The 15,773-nt window shown below is 42.2% G+C and overlaps 1 protein-coding gene across 2 annotated transcripts in view; it reads right to left on the reverse strand.

The window, feature by feature from the left end:
* The window catches only part of LOC309560897 (class I histocompatibility antigen, F10 alpha chain-like), a 401,810-nt gene that overhangs the window by 95,850 nt on the left and 290,187 nt on the right, over positions 1-15,773 (reverse strand). The window lies entirely within an intron of this gene.

Raw genomic sequence — 15,773 nt, forward strand, 5'->3', positions numbered from 1 at the left:
TGTCATAATCCTTCATTATCAGACCATTTTCCAGGGCTGGGATACTTTTAAAATGACTCAGTAATGAAACGCTGTTCCCACATTCATTTTATATTATTTTTAGACAGATAGAGCTTTATTTTGGTGGATTTTATTTATTTTTTATTCTATAAAAGAAAAAGAACAAAAGTAAAAAAGATTTCCCTAACTTTCTGTTATAAACACATCAAATAGAAATTCCAGGAGGGAAATAACAGACCAGGAATGGACGCTTTTTGGAAAGTAGACACCCCAAGGTGATCTCATTTTTACCTCAATTTTTGGGGAAATGAAGAAGCATGCTGGCATTGAGGTAGTTAAAAATATGGAAGTTGGTCATAGTACAATAGATAGAGCACATTAAATGTACAGGTCATACAGAGGGAGGGGGAAGTGAAGGGGTTAATTTACAGGTCACATACAGTGGGAGGATGGAGATGAAGGGGTTAAGGTGCAGGACCAGGGAGACAGAGACAATAATATACAGCCGACATAAAAAGACAGAATGGAGATGGGGGGGGGGGGTAAAAAAAAAAATCCAACAAACAATGACTCATTTGACCATCGGAAGGTTTTACCCCCCTCATGTCCAGGGCATTTTTTGTTATTCAGCACTGAACTACTTTAACTGGCATTTATAACAGGGGGGAGTACCGCGCTTAAAAGGTGCTTAGTGCATGTTATTCATACTAATTACATTTAATAAATACATTTACTTTCAGTGCTTTCAAATGTTTATAATAAATCCCTTGTGCTAAAATTATATAGATATTCTCCAGTGCATAAAATTTAAAAAAATTCTCATTAATAAATAAAATATTTCTTACAAGTGATGTAAATATGTGCTATAAACAATCCTTAAATATATCAAAAATTGTTAAAATAAAGTACCAGTGATAAATTATGTGCTTATAAGCTTACAATAATTAAATAATTCAAAAGTGAAAAAGTGCCAAAGTGTCCTTATATATATAAATAAGGTGGTGTATATTCAGACGCCTTTTCTTTCCCAAAATTCATGCAGGTGCTCTTCCATGCAGTGGCCACTAGGTGTCCTAAGCGCTCACCTCAATTGGCTTTATAACCAGCTTTGTATGGTATCATATGTGATATTTCCTCCTTTTCTATGGTTGATGGATCCGGTCACTAATTCTCACACTTATCCCTTTTCAAACGATATTCCAAGGGGTGTGTGTGGAGCCTTTGAATCTCCAAAATAAATGGGGCCACAATAGTGAAGTACCGTTTGGTGATTTTATTAAAACAGATTTAAAATAACAGACTCACATTTTCCTTCGTCTTTCCCAATGCATAACAATCGTATTGTCGCTACGTCACTTACGGTTTGGCGTCCTACGCGTTACGCTGCGTGCCCACACAGCTTCTTCCAGGGAGAAGGAAAATGTGAGTCTGTTATTTTAAATCTGTTTTAATAAAATCACCAAACGGTACTTCACTATTGTGGCCCCATTTATTTTGGAGATTCAAAGGCTCCACACACACCCCTTGGAATATCGTTTGAAAAGGGATAAGTGTGAGAATTAGTGACCGGATCCATCAACCATAGAAAAGGAGGAAATATCACATATGATACCATACAAAGCTGGTTATAAAGCCAATTGAGGTGAGCGCTTAGGACACCTAGTGGCCACTGCATGGAAGAGCACCTGCATGAATTTTGGGAAAGAAAAGGCGTCTGAATATACACCACCTTATTTATATATATAAGGACACTTTGGCACTTTTTCACTTTTGAATTATTTAATTATTGTAAGCTTATAAGCACATAATTTATCACTGGTACTTTATTTTAACAATTTTTGATATATTTAAGGATTGTTTATAGCACATATTTACATCACTTGTAAGAAATATTTTATTTATTAATGAGAATTTTTTTAAATTTTATGCACTGGAGAATATTTATATAATTTTATGCACTGGAGAATATCTATATAATTTTAGCCCAAGGGATTTATTATAAACATTTGAAAGCACTGAAAGTAAATGTATTTATTAAATGTAATTAGTATGAATAACATGCACTAAGCACCTTTTAAGCGCGGTACTCCCCCCTGTTATAAATTTCTGAATTGCGTAGGTTACCAATAACAGTACCTGCAGCTTTAAAGGAATTAAGGATTTATATAGAGTGACAGCGCGAGAATTTCACCAACCCAATATACTTTAACTGGCAATTGCTCCGTCATGCAACACTGTACCCAAATGACATCTTTATAATTGAATTATTTGAATATTAATTTTTTTCACACTAAGGGCCGGTTCACATTTGAGCGATCACAGAGATCGCATGTAATTCGGAGCGCACTGCTCCTAAATTACATGCTATCTCTGTGCGGTGCAAATTTCAGCCATACAGTTTGTATGGCTGAATTCGCACCGCAATGGCACTAAACACGCACAGGACTCTTTTTTTATCCTCAGCAGAATCGGATCGCATGGTGGTTCACACTAGTGCGATCCGATTCTGTGCGAACTTGCAGATCGCATTGCGATATGCGATCTCAACTGGGGGTGTCATTAACTTTTAATGGACACCCCCTGTGTATCGCATATGGCATCGTGAATTGCCAGGGGTGCGGATGCAATGCGGGAACATATTCACAGCGTTCCCGCATCGCAGAAGTGTGAACCGGGACTAATAGAGCTTTCTTTTGGTGGTATTTGATCACCACTGGGGTTTTTTTTATTTTTATTATATACACAAAATATACCGAAAATTTTGAAAAAAAAAACAAAAACAATATTTGTTACTTTCTGTTATAAAACATATCCAATAAAAACATTAAAAATCAGATTTCATCATAAATTTAGTGTAAAATTATAGGAAAAGGGGCATTTTATACGCCCCATTTTTCCTCATGGGAGAAGTGGCGGGGGAAAAATGATTAGGTTTCTAGTCAGTTTTTTAGGCGGGCTTTTTCCCTCTCATTTTCCTCATGGAAAAGAAGCGGGAAGTATTGCCTGAGGGAGGAGGGATCACATGTGCTGGCAGGTGATAGGCTCACTTGTGGTGTACACGTGACCCCCTGAGGAAGCTTCTGGAATACCCCTGGGGTCCTATATAAGGAGGGTCCGGTTGCAAGGGGGCTCAATCGCCTCAGAGGATATCAAGCTGTGTGTTTCCCATCCCCCCTCCCCTTATGTCGCGGCTGTTATTATGTGGTGGGTCACCTTTGTAAAGGGGGACTGGTGGTATCTTGTTAAAAGTGGGAGTTATGTGAAAAAAATATTTATTTATTTATTGATACAGCCTGAGCTGTATTGGCTAGGCTGTCTGAATGTTTTTAATAAGTTAACTGGTATTATTATTTATTATTTATTTTAAACCAATAATAAACGGCCGCGGCCAATTTATTTCCAAGCTATGGGTGTCTGTTTTATTATTTATTATAAGTTAGATATTTATGGTTTTACTATCCGATGTATTTTGCTACCTCCTTGATAAAAAAAAAAAAAAAACACAATACGTGAATATTAATTGATTTGAGTAAAGGTTATAGTCTCTACAAACTCTGGTATTTAAGCAAGCTATGCTGCTATACTGGTAATGGCAGTGATCAGATACTTATAGCGGGACTTTGATAGTGTGGTGGACAATCTAGCACTAACAGACCCTCCCTGGGAGTTACACTAACTGACACTGACATCACTAGTGACACTAATACAGTGATATAAAACTGTGCACTGTCACTGTACTAATGACACTGGCTGGGAAGGGGTTAACTATGTGCCTAACAAGTGTAATGTGTGTAATATGTGCTGCTTTTACTAACATATCTGGCAGTTCTTTTAGGAAATAGCCCAGTTATGCCGTGATTGGCTACAGTCGATCAACAAGTCCGCAACCAAAATCATTGGCCGGGACCGGCTGACAAACTTGTGCTGTAGCGATTCACAGCACAGATCGGCATGCGTGCCCTAAACCCGGAAACTGGCTGCTGACATACAGTACATGTATGTGGCGGTGCCTGGACATCCCACCAGCAGTAACATTACTGTGAGCCGGATGGGAAGAGGTTAAACCCTCCACCTTAAATCTGTGTACAATTCTTTATTGATAAATCCTCTTCCTCCTTAGTGAGGGGGAGGGGATGGAAACTCCTTTTTTTACCTAAAAGGTGCCCCCTAGGTGGGTTATTCCATAATGTGCCCTCTAGTGCTGCTCAATCCCCGATCCCAGCTACTTCCATCTTCCCCCCAATCTTTCATACAGCTTCTGTGTGTTCATCCTCAATGGCCAGGCTGCAATGACGTTAGGAGCCAAATCACCGTAGCATAGATCTGGTGCCATAAGGTACATTGATGTGTGCAAGCACAGCTCAGTGTACATTACTACTGACAGGTTGGGGGGGGGGGACTTTTGATAGAAGAAACAATTAGGTCTCATCTCCCTTAAAAACTCTCCATGTCTGTATTTTTAAAATGTTTAATGCAATATCACTTTAAATGTAAACCCTACATTTGCAATCATTGTGATTGGTCATGACAGCAGTCACAAGGTACAGAGTCACTCTGATTGGCTCTGTACAGTGTATATGATCTGTGCTTTCGGATGAGAGTTCAGATGACAGTAATTCATATACACACTGGCTGCCCATGGGGTTTTCTGTGGAACCATTTATAACCAGCATTTCAGAATCACATGTCCACCACTCCTCTGTTTCAGGGTCAGTTCACATCATGAATCTCACAGGAAGGTTCTTGCGTCCCTCTACAATTCACATACAATCCAGGTGCAATGCGATTTCAGAGCATTTATTTGAATGGACTTTAAATCACACCAGACTGCACCAAAAGTAGTGCATGCACAGCAACTGGATGGCACGGTACTATTGTCCCATGCAATCTGGTGCAGTCAAATGCCGTGTATGTGACACCTCCATTTGGGGGGTCATTAGCATTGCACTGACACCCACTGCAGATTGCAAGTGCAGTGCTTTTATAACACAGTGAGGGAAATGCACACGATATGAAGGTTTCCCGCACTGCATTCTAGTGTAAACCAACACTTAAATCATACGGCAATAGTGAAGTAGTTAAAAAAAACTGGGCCGTTTGTATTGTCCATATTAAGTCCTGTTCTCTATGCCACTAGAGTCCCCCTTTATATATGACAGCTATATTCCTTGTAGCAATGGTATCAGTGTGACATTGGTGGAAGATGCTTCTGAGATATTTCAGAATTCATTGGAAGTGCATTCTACCCGCACATTACCTCCCTCTGACCTGAGTCTGATCTGTTTCAAGTGCATAGACTTGTATGGAATGCAAAACCCACTTGAAGCAAACAAAAGCCCTTCTACACAGACCCTAGAACAGTGATGGAGAAACTTGGCACCCCAGATGTTTTGGGACTACATTTCCCATGATGCTCACCTACACTGCAGAGTACATGAGCATGATGGGAAATGTGGTTAGAAAAGATCTGGGGTGCCAAGGTTCCCTATCACTGCCCTAGAAGGTTAGCTTAAGTAACCGTTTGGTTCAGAATTACTGATCTTAGGGGCAGACCAACCCTTTGGCCCCACTCACACCTCGGTGTAGTGCATGGGTTTTATGTGTTTTTTTGTGTGACTGCATAGGGAGGCCCTTTCACCTGAATAGGCTTCCTGATGTTTGATAAATGCAGCAAAGAAGTTCCTTCAGCTTACTCTGGTGCAGAGCTCGGTTCTTTTCTACAATGCACTTTAGCATGTTTGACATGTATTTTGTCAAATGACAAAAAAAACATTTGCTGGCCATGTGTGGGGAGCCAATAACAATTAATGGCACCACAAGTACAATGCGTCTATATAATGCGTTTTCCCCCTCAGAGACTGCAGACACGATAAAAGACATGAGATGGACAGAGGCTGCAGACAGGATACAGGAGCTGGGCAGAGGCTGCGGACACGGTACAGGAGCTGGTCAGAGGCTGCGGACACGGTACAGGAGCTGGTCAGAGGCTGTGGACACGGTACAGGAGCTGGTCAGAGGCTGAGGACACGGCTCAGGAGCTGGTCAGAGGCAGCGGACACGGTACAGGAGCTGGTCAGAGGCTGCGGACACGGTACAGGAGCTGGTCAGAGGCTGCGGACACGGTACAGGAGCTGGTCAGAGGCAGCGGACACGGTACAGGAGCTGGTCAGCTGGTCAGAGGCTGCGGACACAGTACAGGAGCTGGTCAGAGGCAGCGGACACAGTACAGGAGCTGGTCAGCTGGTCAGAGGCTGCGGACACACTACAGGAGCTGGTTAGAGGCTGCGGACACGGTACAGGAGCTGGTCAGAGGCTGCAGACAATATACAGGAGCTGGTCAGAGACCGTGAACAGGATACAGGAGCTGGTCAGAGACCGCTGACAGAATACAGGAGCTGGTCAGAGACCGCGGACAGAATACAGGAGCTGGTCAGAGACCGCGGACAGGATACAGGAGCTGGTCAGAGGCTGCGGACACAGTACAGGAGCTGGTTAGAGGCTGCGGACACGGTACAGGAGCTGGTCAGAGGCTGCAGACAATATACAGGAGCTGGTCAGAGACCGTGAACAGGATACAGGAGCTGGTCAGAGACCGCTGACAGAATACAGGAGCTGGTCAGAGACCGCGGACAGAATACAGGAGCTGGTCAGAGACCGCGGACAGGATACAGGAGCTGGTCAGAGGCTGCGGACACAGTACAGGAGCTGGTCAGAGACCGTGGACAGGATACAGGAGCTGGTCAGAGGTTGCAGACATAGTACAGGAAATGTCATGGGCTGTGTAGAGAGACAGGGAGAAGCATGCCTTGTTTCTCTTACTAGCTAGCAGGTGCCTACTTACTGTAGAAGGTGAAGCACAGTGTGTCTGTGTAAGCAGTGCCGGGACAAGGCCATCAAGTGCCAAGGTGCCCCCCCACCCTGTTTTATGCATGACCAATCATCTTACCCACACCTGATCATTATACCTAGGTATAGCGTGCAGAGGTCAAGATTAGATAAATTACAAAGTGTAAGGGTCAGGAGCAAAGATTTTGTACAGAGTGCAGCAGTCAGGAGTGGACGAAGTAGAGTGAAGGGGTATGGTTTATGTAATATACAGTAAGCCTACAAAATATTGCACCCATGATCAGCAGATTGTGTGTGCAATGTCAGGCTCCTGCACACACTGCCTAAAGCTCTGTGCCCAAACCTCTGCACAGGCTGTCATTGCAAAGCTGTAGGCAGTGTGAATAAAATACGGGTGAGCTGGTCAGTGTGCTGGCAGATCCTTTAAACTACAAGTCTGTCTGCTGCAATGGGGGACAGGTCTTGTAGTTTCTACATTCACAGATTCCTGTGAATTAATGATGTGGCTGTGTGGATGGAGACTTGCACAGCCATGCTGTTTTCAAAAATGTGACAACGGATAAGGGGAGAAGAATCTCTGCCCGCTGTCACACTGAGGGGGGGGGGCCTAAGGGAGGAGAGGGGGGCAAATAGAACAGCTTACATCCTAAATACTAGTGTAACATAGAGAAAAAAGATAGTAAGGGCGTCCCGCAACTGCATCAAACCCTGTATAGGCCCCACAAGGGAGAATATACAGTGAGGGATCACCCAACCTGGGACTTTTAAGGCAGGAATTTAGATGGCATAGAAATAGATAATTAGGATACCAATATTAAAAAATATAAATTTTATTGACAAGAATGTACAAACATTTCAAAAAGCACAGATGCAAAGGCATCCAAAGGCATAAACACTATACAAAATATGTAAATACATAGAATTTATGAACCAAATATTAGAGTCATGGGGTCACCAAGGTCCGACATGTTTCGCCGACCACGTAGTGTAACACTAGTGTAACATGTTCTAAAATGTGAATTTATCATTTAGGCTGGTACACATGCACAGCTTTTTTTTGTTCAGATTGCTGGCTGATAGGTTCTCGCATCCACACAAGTGATGTGGATACGGGAATATTCAGGGGCCTTGTATTCTGACAATGGGGACCCCCTTCTGTCAGAATACATGGATTAGTGCTGCAGCCAATTGACTGCAATCCGCTGACTAAACAAGGTTTTCCAGCAGTCCTGTTCAACAGAAGCTGATCTAATGATTGGCTTCTACCAGGGGGAGCTACACTCAGATTGAAATTCAGCTGTTCCCTACTGAACTAGGCAAATCTCAATCTATATGTAGCCAGCTTTATCTTATTCCTTGCTCCTGTAGGCTTCTTCCAGTGCTGTGACTTGTCCCCTTCAGCTTCAATGTAAGTTAATGGCTGTGCCACACTCCCGCCTCATCATACTATACAGGGTTAATGTCCCTGTATTGTATGTGATGATGTCAGGACTTTGTGTGGAGGAAGAGAGCACTGGAGCTGGCTGGGACATGGTATAAGGTAAAGAGGCCGTTTCTCCCCCTCCCCCTCCCCACACCTACACTGCAAGGGTGGACCTTTTTTTTTTTTACTTTCCTGGAGTTGGCTCTATTATGCAATTACATTCATTGTGGTTTATACTTAGATTTTCTAATAGGTTAGTGTAGCACCCTCCTAGTCAGGTGCTAGATAGAGGATATAGTTTTGGTTTTTCTTGCTTAATAGGAAAGCAGCAGGAAAACCATAGTTGCTTCATCTGCTTATCAGGGGAGCCTGATCTTTAGTTAGGCCTGCTCTCTGTGCTCAGTGTGTATTCATCTGGTCTGAGGGAGTGTCCCCACTGCATCCAATAGGGAGGCATGTTGGACAGTGGAGGAAACCTGGCCAATGATGCACAAGCTTTTGTAACTGTCTCAGTGGGTTGGCACCTGGAGAGGTGCATCATGGGATTGTTAATAAAAGCGGAGAGCACATGTGACAGGGCGTCTTTGGCAGGAAGCAGAGTCCCAGGAGGAGGGTGACAACTGTCTCTCCTCCTACTGAGTCTGAGGAAAGTGGTCTTAGGCAGTTGGCCTAGTGAACCAGGTGCGGAGCTGAGCTGCAGAGGATCCAGTGAAGCTGACAGTGGAGCTGCTGGAAGAGTCTTCCAGGAAAAACAGTGTCCGTGAGTACTTCGGGACTTGCCAAAGGGTCTGCCCAGGAAGGGGACCGCTCCAGTGAAGTCAGAGGATCAGTGAGCTAGCTCACACAGAGTTACAGTAAAGGGGGTGCTGCGTAGAGAACCCTGAAGAATAGGGACAAAGGGGGTACCAGGAAGGGCCCTGGAGAGTGTTGTACAGTACAGTACAGCTTATCTAATATAGTTCATCCATGTCTTCTTCACTGCCAGTAACAAGGTGAAGCAGCGGCCTTGCTGCACTCAGCAATATCTCTGCAATATTTCTGCAGCCAGTAATCTCCCCCCATGTTCTCCTATGTCTCCATGCACACACAGGCTCTTATCAGCAGTTTTTGGCCGGGGAGGTTTTCTGGCTGGAAAAAAATCCCAGAATTAGTGGGATCTGAGAGGAGATTTTCAGCTGTGAACTCTGATAGAAGCTTAACCACTTCTGGACCTGAAGGCTCTACCCCCTTAATGACCAGGCCATTTTGTGCAATACGCCACTGCATTACTTTAACTGACAATTGCACAGTCGTGAGACGCTGTACCCAAATACAATTGATGTCCGTTTTCCCCACAAATAGAGCTTTCTTTTGGTGGTATTTGGTCACCTCTGTGATTTTTATTTTTCGTGCTATAAACAAAAAAAATAGCGTCAATTCTTTAATTCAATATTTTTTTACTTTCTGCTATAAAACATTCCCAATAAAAAAAAAATTTAAAAAATCTAATTTTTTCATCATTTTAGGCCAATGTGTCTTCTGCTACATATTTTTGGTAAAAAAAAATCCCAATAAAAGTATATTGATCGGATGGCACAAAAGTTATTGTGTCTACAAATAGGAGAAAGATTTATGTCACTTTTATTTATTTTTATTAGTAATTGTGGCGATCAGCGATTTTTTTTTTTTGCGGGACTGCGACATTGCGCCGGACAGATCGGACACCTAACTGACATTTTTGACATTTTTGGGAGGAGCAGTGATATTACTACAGTAATCAGTGCTAAAAATATGAACTGTTAGTGTACTAATGACACTGGCAGGGAAGCAGTTAACACCAGGGACAATAAAAAAGGGTTCACTGTGTACCTATGGGGTGCTTTCAAACTGTGTGGGGGATGGGCTTGCTGAATTAACACAGAGATCCGTGTTCCTAAATAAGAGGAACACAGGATCCTCTGTGTTCATTACTGACAGAACAGCGGTCTGCCATGTTTACAACAGCAGACTGCCAGTCTGTCTCCACGGGGAGCGATCATGGGTGCCCGATGGACATCGCGGCCGCCAGACCCACTGATTGGCTCTCCCTGTAGCCAATCGGCGCGTGTACTTGCATCCAGTGGTGCATGCGTGCGCCCCCACTAGCGGTCCCGCGAAACGACGTACAGGTACGTCGATTCGCAGGACAGAACCGACCTGCCGCAGTATAAGTACGGTGGCTGGATAGCAAGTGGTTAAAAATGCCAAAAAATTCGGCTTTTGAGCCATAAGCTTTTGTGGGAGTATAATATTGTATATAGCATTGAATATAGCATTGTATATAGTATTGTATATAATATTGTATATAGTAATGTATATCGTATTGTATATAGTATGGTATATAGTATGGTATATAGTAACGTATATAGTATTGTATATAGTAATGTATATAGTATTGTATATAGTAATGTATATAGTAACGTATATAGTAATGTATATAGTATTGTATATAGTAATGTATATAGTATGGTATATAGTATGGTATATAGTATTGTATATAGTAATGTATATAGTAACGTATATAGTAATGTATATAGTATTGTATATAGTATTGTATATAGTAATGTATATAGTATGGTATATAGTATTGTATATAGTAATGTATATAGTAACGTATATAGTAATGTATATAGTATTGTATATAGTATTGTATATAGTAATGTATATAGTAATGTATATAGTATTGTATATAGTATTGTATAGTTTTGCTAGAAAACATTACAGCTGAAAAACACTAAAAGACGCTGAAAAACACTACTGCAAACATGCTGAAAAATTCCTCTACAGCTACGGCTTTTGATAACCTCCGGTGTGAATGAGGCCTTATGAGTCTGAAGAGTGATGAGAATTGTGTGCTTGGCTGCAAGGAAACTCCTGGGAAAAGGGATCCTGGCATCTATTTAGTAGCTTCTATGGGGCAGCTAAGAATCATTGGGGTTGATTTACTAAAGACAAATAGAATGTGCATTTTACAAGTGCAGTTGCTCCAGAGCTTAGTAAACTAGCAGAAGCTCTACTGACTTCCATCATCCAATCATGTGCAAGCAAAAATGATGTTTTTGTTTTTATTTTCCTTTCATGTGATTGGCTATTCTTTGTAAAGTATTACTTTACTTCATTCACAAAACTTTGAAGCAACTTCACTTGCATAGTTGCCAACATTTAAAAAAAATTTCCAGGGACACTTTGCAGCACAGCTATCAATTTCCAAACCCACTTCCCTGAAGCTCCGCCCACTCTGCATAAATGATCTTGCCTACTTATCAGATTATAGGGTCTACTCAATATAGAGAGAATTAAAGGAAATTAAAATGGGAATTTCAAACGTAAGGCCACAGTAGCAGAGTTGGAATAAGTCTCCCATTCAGCTGCACTACTTCTGCGTAACATTTATGGGCAGCCCGATTAACAGGCGCTCCCAGGGACAATATAAATTACCTAGGACAGACTCCTATTTGCAGGGACTGTCCCAGGAAAAAAGGGACAGTTGGCAAGTATGCACTTGCAAAGTGCACAGTCTATTGGCCTTTAGTAAATCCTCCTCATAGTACGTCTCCTCTGCAATAAAAATAAACGCTTCCTGCTCACAGAGTTAACTTTTTGGCCTAAAGTGAGACTTTAAAATGAAAAGTTCTGAATTAGATGGAGAAAATGTTAAAAAATTGTTGTAAATCCCCACCCCCTTTATCATTAAGCCCCACCCCTTAATATATAACAATGTAAGGATGGAAGGTTGGGGGACAATTTGGGGTCTCTGAGATGCATTGAGATACTAAAAAAGTGTGAAACCCCAAATCTGGGAAATGTGAAAATTCTCCTTTGCAGAAGGGCTGCCCATGCAGTGGAAGGGGTAACGGTTGGTTTAGGTCTAGGGGCAGAGAAAAGCAGATTTCCTTCCTCAATCCTCCACATTACTAGACTGGTTCCTGCAGCACCTTCTCCCCCGCACTCCAGCAGTCTAAGGCCCTGATGGTATGAAGACCGATGAAGGGTCCATAGCCCTACATCAGAGGGACACTCCCCCTCCAGGACAGAGGGAGCGGGGGTGGACAGCCCCCCATCTTCCAGGGGAGCGGAGGAGGGGTAAAGTGCTTTTACTCTCCCCAATAATAACTGAGCAGGTAACCCTTGTAGTGCGGGTGCAGCCCTACCGCAAGGGACCGGGTTCACAATTCAGGACCAAACCACAATGACAGTTCTTGTCTGTGAATTCTGAATCATTTTACAAATCTCTCATCTGCTGTGAAGGATTCGCACCTCCCAACTTTCTGAGATGGGAATGAGGGACATCTATTAGCAAGGCATAGGACACACACCCTGCCACGCCCCCTTAAAGGAGAATCATACAAAAATATATTAGTTAAACCCATAAGTGCTTTTTTTACCGCTATTATTACTTTATATTGGATTTTGAAATCTACAAATGCAACAATTTAGAAATTAGATGAAAGATTTATCACTGGGAAACACTTTGTGGAAGATAAATATTGTATTTTATATCCAACTATAGAGATCAGACCAAAATGAGGGACAAATGAGGAGGAAAGAGGGACTTTGTTCCAAATCAGTGACAGTTGGTCGCTATGGATACGGTGTGCTACACACTGACACAAGGTGAGACTGACCTTCATAAAGATACATTGTAGCCTGTAAAAATGGGAGCCCCTCCCCCCTCTGCAGTGGCGGTTTCGGGCACGGGCGAACGGGGCAGCCGCCCGGAGCGGCATCACGTGGGGGGGGGGCGGCACGAACCTGGTGGTGGTGGAGAAAAAGAAAATCATCTTTGCTGCGGGCGGCGCTGCTGCCGCCCCTACTGCTGAAGGAGCCGGGCCGGCGGCTGGAGTTTGCCTGGAGCCGCTCCAGTGGAGCGGGGATTGTGCAGCAGCATAATGCAGCCGCGCTCAGAACTAGCGGGGGGGGAGGAGGAGGAGCCGAGAGTACACTACACACACGCAGCGGCGCGCTCAGAACTAGCGGGGGGAAGGCGAGGAGGAGGAGCCGAGGAGTACTGTACACTCACACTACACACACAGCAGCGGCGACGGCGAGGAAGGCGAGGAGGGTAGTGTACACACTGTACTGTAGTAGTCACTACACATACTTGCAGTTGCAGGTAAGTTGCTCTCGTAAAAATCACAAATCAATATATATATACACCTATAATCAGACTTGTATAAAGTACTCGAAATTTCTACTTGAGTAAAAGTACAAGTGCTCGATCAAAAAGTGACTTGAGTAGAAGTGGAAGTGCTCGCAGAAAAAGTTACTTAAGTAGAAGTACTAAAGTATTCAACATTTTTTTTACTTAAGTATTGCAAGTAGTTTTTTCAAAAAATTTGCTACTTAAGTACTAAAAGTAAAAAGTACCAGTAGTTTTGAAAAAAAATTTCTACTCAAGTACTGAAAGTAGAAGTAGAAGTACTGTGTTATGTAGTTATTACTGTAAAGAAAGAAGTCAAAAGTTTGAACATCATATTGTTTTTTATTATTTCAAATGATTTATTCAAATGATTAACCTGTGTTTGTTAGTAGTTTCTTGATGCACTTTAAGCGCTGTAGCACCATTTATTTGTTTCATATTTTCTTTTTATTGGAAAGATTTGGTATAGCAGCTTTTATTATACACAGCCTTTATTTTCGTATGCGCTGATTTACAAATGACATTATACATTATACACAGTTTTTGAGCTTTATGCAACCTGCCATCTACTGTTCTGGCAGTGGTAATTTTTTTTAAAAGTAACGAGTAACTATGCAGCACAAAAAAAAAAACATCGGAGTAGAAGTATCGAAATCATCGAAAAAATGTAGTGAAGTAAAAGTAGAAGTAGGAGAAAAAAATTCTACTCTAGGAAAGTACAGATACCGCATTTCGGTACTTAAGTACAGTACTTAAGTAGTTCTACTTCGTTACTATACATCTCTGCCTATAATGCACCATTTCACGCAATATATAATTTCCTATTATATAGTTTTTACAACAACTTATTTCATAGATAGGTCCACATCTATTTTCGTTGGTTCACTGGCCAGACCCTCCAACTGGCTATTTTCACTATAATTATATTTTTTATATATACAACCAATATATACATCATTTTTGGGGGTGCGCGCACTGTTTTTGCACTATCTTGCACTGTATATGTTTATATAAGTTATAGCCTATAACTTATATAAACATATACAGTGCAAGATAGTGCATGCACCCCCAAAAATGATGTATATATTGGTTGTATATATAAAAAATATAATTATAGTGAAAATAGCCAGTTGGAGGGTCTGGCCAGTGAACCAACGAAAATAGATGTGGACCTATCTATGAAATAAGTTGTTGTAAAAACTATATAATAGGAAATTATATATTGTGTGAAATATAAAATAAAGTGTATAAGTGCAATATAATACTGAACCAATCAAGGGTATATATAATATATAATGGTGGATAATACTAAAGTGCGAATAGTTCGAATTTAAAAAAAGTGCTAATTTAGGTGTGGTGTGTACAAGATGTGAAGTTTTGTCATGTTATTTTTTTTTGGGGGGGGGGGGGGCGCCGGGAGGGAGTCTCGCCCGGGGAGCAATTTAATGTAGAACCGCCACTGCCCCTCTGACCCTAAAAATAAATTTACACCCCCATCCCCCATTCATTGTAGTCTCACATCTGCATTTACATGTATTTGTAACATTTTTACAGTGATTTTATACCTATCTATTATTATTCCTTATTTATTATTACTACATTGTATTTCCATGTGATTGCAGCGTGTTCAGATGTTTTCTAATAATACACATGAAAGCATTGCAATGGTGTGTACTGGAAATATATGCAGATGTTTAACCCCTTCTGGACCGGAAGATTTTCCCCCTTAGAGCCGAGTCACACATATGGGATGTCAGACATGGGATGTGTGCGATGCGAATTCAGACATACAGATTGTATACAGATTATGGCTGAATTTGCATCGCATTCGGACCAAACTCGCACAGGACCCCTTTTTGGATCCGCACCGGAATCGGCTCGCACGGGTGTTCACACCTATGCGATCCGATTCATGTCCGAACTGACAATTCACACTGCGATATGCAAACTGATCTGGGGGTGTCGTTAACTTTGTTAACTTAACCCAGAGGCGATCAAAGGGTTAAATGTATGCCTAGTTAGTGTTTTCTAACTGTGGGGGGGGGGGATTATGTAATCAACACAGGGACCTGTGTTCCTAAATAGGAGGATGACAGGAGCCCTGTGATGATTGCTGACAGAACAGCGGTCTGCCGTGTTTACCACAGCAGAACACCGTTCTGTCTACATGGGGAGCGATCGCGGGTGCCCAGCGGCAATTGCGGCCGCCGGCCCTGCGAATCAGCTTCCCTGCTAGCGAATAGGTGTGCGCGCCCCCCCACGATCCTTCCCGCCGACCTGCTGCTGTATATCTGCGGTGTCTGGTCGGCAAGTGGTTAAAATAAATTGAACTGCATCTGGTATAAA

This window comes from Pelophylax lessonae (assembly GCF_965119305.1).
Source record: "Pelophylax lessonae genome assembly, chromosome: 7".
NCBI classification, from domain to species: Eukaryota; Metazoa; Chordata; class Amphibia; order Anura; family Ranidae; genus Pelophylax; species Pelophylax lessonae.